This window comes from Meleagris gallopavo, chromosome 1 (assembly GCF_000146605.3).
Source record: "Meleagris gallopavo isolate NT-WF06-2002-E0010 breed Aviagen turkey brand Nicholas breeding stock chromosome 1, Turkey_5.1, whole genome shotgun sequence".
NCBI lineage: Eukaryota > Metazoa > Chordata > Aves > Galliformes > Phasianidae > Meleagris > Meleagris gallopavo.
Window position 1 is genome coordinate 82,524,973 of NC_015011.2, and position 5,700 is coordinate 82,530,672.

Below are 5,700 nucleotides of genomic sequence, written 5' to 3' on the forward strand. Positions count from 1 at the left end.
AGCACTGTGAATAAAATGTCTGCAACACTTCCTATTGCTTAGGAAAAAAAAGAAAAAAAGTGCTGTAAAAATTGAAATGGTTTTGATCAAGAGAATTCCATGCACTTTTGCATAAGATAGTTTGTCCACATTCAGTTTTGCTGTATCTGCTCCCAAAGCTTCTTCCCTATTGTTTTCAGTATAGAAAAGTTCATTTAGTCTTCACACATTATTATCTCTCATTTTTCAGATGTACGAACCCAGCTGCAACAGCATGAAAGACAAGGAATGAGTAAATGATGGCTGCCTGATCTTGGCCAGAAAGCAGTTAAGATTTTATCTTCACAGCACCTTTTTTGTCCATGGAAGGGCACTGACCCACTGCTTGTGCCTGACAGGAATGCTGGCTGCTGGCCAGCAGTGGAGAAAAAGTCAAGTTGTGAAACAGGAGAAATATTTGAGTTCAATTCCTGAATTAGGCAGAGCAGACACAAGGAACTAACTCAACTTGCCATCCGCTCTGGGTTATCCCTTTCTTTCCAAAGATTTTATTGTTTCTGTGGCTGCCTGACTATTTTTCAGCAAGATTGCAATCTCAGCCTACAAAGCACTGGGAAGATCAATCCTATCTAAAAGTGGTCTGTGAAGTTTCTGTGAAGTCTCCTGTTCTTTAAGGGAATAAACTGTTCGGAGCAAATGCTGCAGATATCTCCTTTATGCTGACTACTTAAGTCATGGGTTCATTGAGAAAAACATTTTACATTGATACACAGGACTATTACTTTCCCAAACGCATATATGCTAATTATCTGGTCCTGATCCTGGAAATGTTTCCTTTTAAATTTTCATGGAAGAACAGGAAACGATATTCTCAAAATTACAGGTTCAAATGTTGTGAGCAACAATCATTTTATAATGCAGTATTTCTTTATACGACCTGCAGGTCCCATTACTGCCTCCTCCTAAGTGAAGGGACATATTTTTCTGTATTTTTATTGCAGGATTTTTTTTCTCAGAAATGCAGGGCTCAGCAATTGTTTGGAGAGCTGAACAAATGGTGTCAGAATCCTCCTTGAGCCAAAACAAAAGGAAAACAATCCATCAGGCTTTTGAGGAAAGATGTAGCTTCTCGTTCCAGGGTTCTTACTCACAGTGATGAACGTTCCACAAGGCAGCGTGTTCCTGTTAAACAAAGAGCACGTCCTGCTTTCTCTCAAACAAATATTTTCTAGGAATTTAAAGGTGAATATTTGAATTGATGAAATGACAAGCTAGATGTATTGGAATAACTCATGAGATATTGTGAAATCAAATGCAAAACTGCTCATTTCTTTTCCAGGAACATGCCAAATGCTGGGCTCCTCAAAACCTTACCCAGGTGTATTCCAGAGAACTTTCTGACACAAAAAGTTCAGAGTGCTTTTTCCAGGATTTTGGTTAGCCCAGGGAAAGTAATCATTAATATTTCTATTGTGGTGAGTATTGAGAAGAGGATGGTCAAATAGGTAACACAATGCCTGCTTTCAGAGAACAGAATAGAAAAAGAATAAAGTGGGAGCACCAGGAACTGGGCATGCTTGAATAAGCCCAGTGCTCATGCTATGGAAGACAGGAGTGCCTTGTGACCAGTCCCTAGAAATACTTACAAAAACAGGTAAAAGAATATTATTGACTGGTTCTAGAGCAAACCATTGCTTAGGGGCCACCATTACTAGTTTTTAGAAAGTCGTGTCTATCATTAGAGGTGTAGAAAAAAGAGAAAAGTTTTGTAATCTGCAAACAAGATTGTGGTTTGTGGCCTGTATGAGAAAGTGATGACCTCCTTGCCCTGATTACAGCCTTAGGCTATTTTAGCTACTATATCTTAATGCTGTTATGGTCTTTCTAGGCAAAAAAAAAAAAAAGACAAAAATAGTTTGTAAAATCAAATGTATTACCAGCAACTTCAGGAGAACTGTCATGATTAACAGGAAGTCAGTCACTGTTATGTTATAATATGAGTCCTTCTTTGTGGCCACTATTAAGTCTGGTGCAAAAAAAAAAGTGACTTTCATTAATTGCTTTCAGAGCAATTATCCATATAGCTAAATAGGTTTGAAAGAGTGGAGGTTACACAGATGTGTAAAAAATGTAAAAGGAAAAGCTCAGTAGCATCTTGAAAGATGATAAAGAGTAGACCTAATAATAAGGTTTTAAATATTGTAAACAAGCAGGACTTTTACATCTGAAACTCAAAGGAGAGAATTTCATTTGCAACTATAGGTCAAATTACCAGATGCTTCCTGATAATGTAGGAGGCACTCTGTGCCTGCTTGCAATTCCTCACTTAGATAATGCATAGGAAACAAAATGATCTAAACTCCCAAAGCACTTGACCCTATGTGCAGTTGTCTAGGAACAAAATTATGTACAAAATACAGAGATATTATCAGGGTCTTGTGTATATCATGATTCCATAGCAATGGAATTTGCTGAATAATTGTGGTCTTGACTCTTACTTATTATTAGATACTATATGAAAGGGTATGAGAAGGATTTTGAAAGTCCTGAGGGAAGTCTCTGTAGTGAGCATTTTGCAGACATCTAACAAAGGACAGTTCTGTCCCTAAATGAGCACAGGTTATACAATGGGAAGATGCACCGCAAAGTACAAATCCCAACTTGCAATATATGGGATTAAAAGAAAAAAAAATATATGGAAGGCGGCTGCTTATAAAGTGGATTTGTTTCTAGTCTATCTGTCTGGGTGTTTCACAATTCTAGCCAATAACATTAGTATACTGATCTATGCTTTTAATATTAGCTGTAAGAAGGATGAGCTCCTCATCATCTAGAGGTGAGGGAAGGTCAATCTGAGTTGCCAGAATTTCCAGCTTTTGCCATGCAAGTGGAAATGTTATCGCTACCTGTATGGGAACCGTTGAGTCACAGCCTGAACCACTAATTGATCACCTGAGGCAAGGACTGAGTCAGCCATGGGAACACAGATGAAGGCAATTCACCCGTGTGACCAAGGAGCCAGGCTCCACCCCTCCTAGACCCCATTTAAGGGCTGACTGCCACTGGGAAAGGGTCTCTTTCTTGAGATTCCTCCTCTGTGGAGTCTTTCCTGCTAACCTGGGTCTTCAGATACAGGTGAGCATTCCTTCCCTGTTTGTTTCTTTTTCCATTTTTGCTGTGATAATCTTTCCAGCTGTAACACTGCCTATAGCTGAATGTGAAGAATTACAGAGAAGGTAAATTAATTTTTAATGGGTGTGAAAGTGAAGAGTGTCTTTTAACTGAGTTTATGCCTAAAATATATTTTCCAGAAACCCTTATTTTTAAAAATATGAATGATGCAGCTGTGAGATGTCTCATGTGCTTTTCCAGAACATCTTCAAACCTGAGTTCTTAAAAACACAAAACATAAATATTATAATTTTGACCACTTGTGGATACTAGTATTAATGATGGCATAGAATCATAGATTGGCTTGGGTTGGAAAAGACCTTAAGGATCATCTAGTTCTAACCTCCTGCCTTGGGCAGTGATGCCATTCATCAACTCAGGCTGCCCAGGGCCGCATCCAAACTGGCCCTGAAAGCTTTCAGAGTTGGGGCATCCACAGCTCCCTGTGCAGCCTGTGCCAGTACCTCACCACCCTCTGAATAAAAATTTTCCTCCCAATATCTAATCTAAAGTTCCTCTTTTTTAGTTTCAAACCACCCACCTTTGACAAACCGTGACGTAATGATGTCAAACCATATTGGTCACCCTTCTGTTTATAAGCTTCCTTTAAGTACTGGAAGGTCACATCCCTGAATCCTGAGTATAGGCCATCCTATGCTCTGATGACACTTTATCTGAGGAAAAAAAGAGGGGCTTTATATAACTTTTTTCACAAAATATTATGCAAAGTACATATTATGCATATGCTGTACTATGGTCTTAGATACACCTCTACAGCCCTTTATATGGCTGTGAGGTCTGTCACATGGTCACAAAAGCTAAGCTCTACACAATTCCTGTAGGTAAGTACTATGAGACTGCATAATAATTTGGCATGTAACTGCCCAACCAAACATTAATCTCAATTTAAGATGATCAGAGTTTGTGTTCAATTTAAATTCATTTTCTTTAAATAGCTGTAACGTAAAATTCAAATTGCCTGTGAACAGTTCTCTGGAAGACTATTCACTACAAATAATGTTTTATGATACTAACAGACACTCAGACCATTCCCTTCTCTGTTTCAATTTGATATATATTTGTTGATTACCTCTTGCATTGCCTGGCCTCACTTTAGAAGGTGCATACAGAAACTGCAGCATCAGCATCCCACTAGGATGTGAGCAGTCCCTGTGCAGAAGCTGTTCACAGCTGCTGGGAGGGGAAGATGAAGCCAGCAGAAACCTTGACGTATGCCCTTTACAAAGGCATTTCTGAAGGTTACCAATCTGCATTGAAGCTTTTTTGAGAGTTGGTCTGTAGTGTGTAGGAAGTAACATGTGAATATGTCTCTGTCATATATATTCTTCTAACTGTAATTTTATGAATCCAGATCTGACTATAGGGTTCTGAACTGGCACAGCTCTACTAGATAAACAGGTAAGTATCTGTCCTGATATAACTGGGCCGGCATGTTTTTCAGGTCTCCTGACAAATGAAGTGAATAGAGTTGAGTTGAGAAAGCCAAGACAGGGCAGCAAATTATCTTGAAGATGACAAGCCAGTTGTGTCTGATTTCATAGAATCATAGAATGACCTGGGTTGAAAAGGATCACAATGATCATCAAGTTTCAACATCCCTGCTATGTGCAGGGTTGCCAACCACCAGACCAGGCTGCCCAGAGCCACATCCAGCCTGGCCTTGAATGCCTCCAGGGATGGGGCATCCACAGCCTCCTAGGGCAACCTGTTCCAGTGTGTCACCACCCTCTGTGAAAAACTTCCTCCTCATATCTAGCCTAAACCTCCCCTGTCTCAGTTTAAAACCATTCCTAGTCCTATCACTGTTCACCCTCGTAAACAGCCATTCCCCCTCCTGTTTATATGCTTACTTCAAGTATTGGAAGGCCACAATCTTGCTGCGGGGTTTCTGGAGTCTTTCAGGATTGTGTCTAAACACAGTCTAGTCTGAGAGCATCTGAGCAGGAGTTCCATATAATGAAACAGAGTCGAAGGAAAGTCAGAAGTCAAAGAATGAGTAGAATCCACTAGAGTCTGAGGGTGATCTAAACACTTCCAAGTTTTCAGATGCCAATTGAGAGTTTTCCAAACTGCTTGTGTTAAAGCAGATTCCTCTGTCCTAAATGGCACTGGCAAATTTGTCTTTTTCCCTTTTGGGGCTTTTTCTTCCACTTTTGGGGAAAGTGGGATGAAATGGACATGATTTTCTGCAAAAATGCCCAATAATCTACAAAGTGCAATCTTCTGTTAAAGTGAACCATCACAACATAAAAATGTACTCATAAGCTATTGGCAATCCTTTTAAAGTATAATCGGTCCTCTTGCTCATATTATGTCTCTCAATGGGCTGTTTTAGTGACTCCCTGCCCTGCTCTTTAGAAACCTTATTTTAGCTGTCATTATGCCAGTACACTCTTCTGGAATGAAGAGCAAATTCCTCCTCCATATATATTCCCTGATGTGTTCATGGGGAGCAATCACATCACTGCTTATCTAATTGCTCGTTTGAGCAACCTCAGCCATTTAGATGCCTTAGCAAGATGGGCTCTT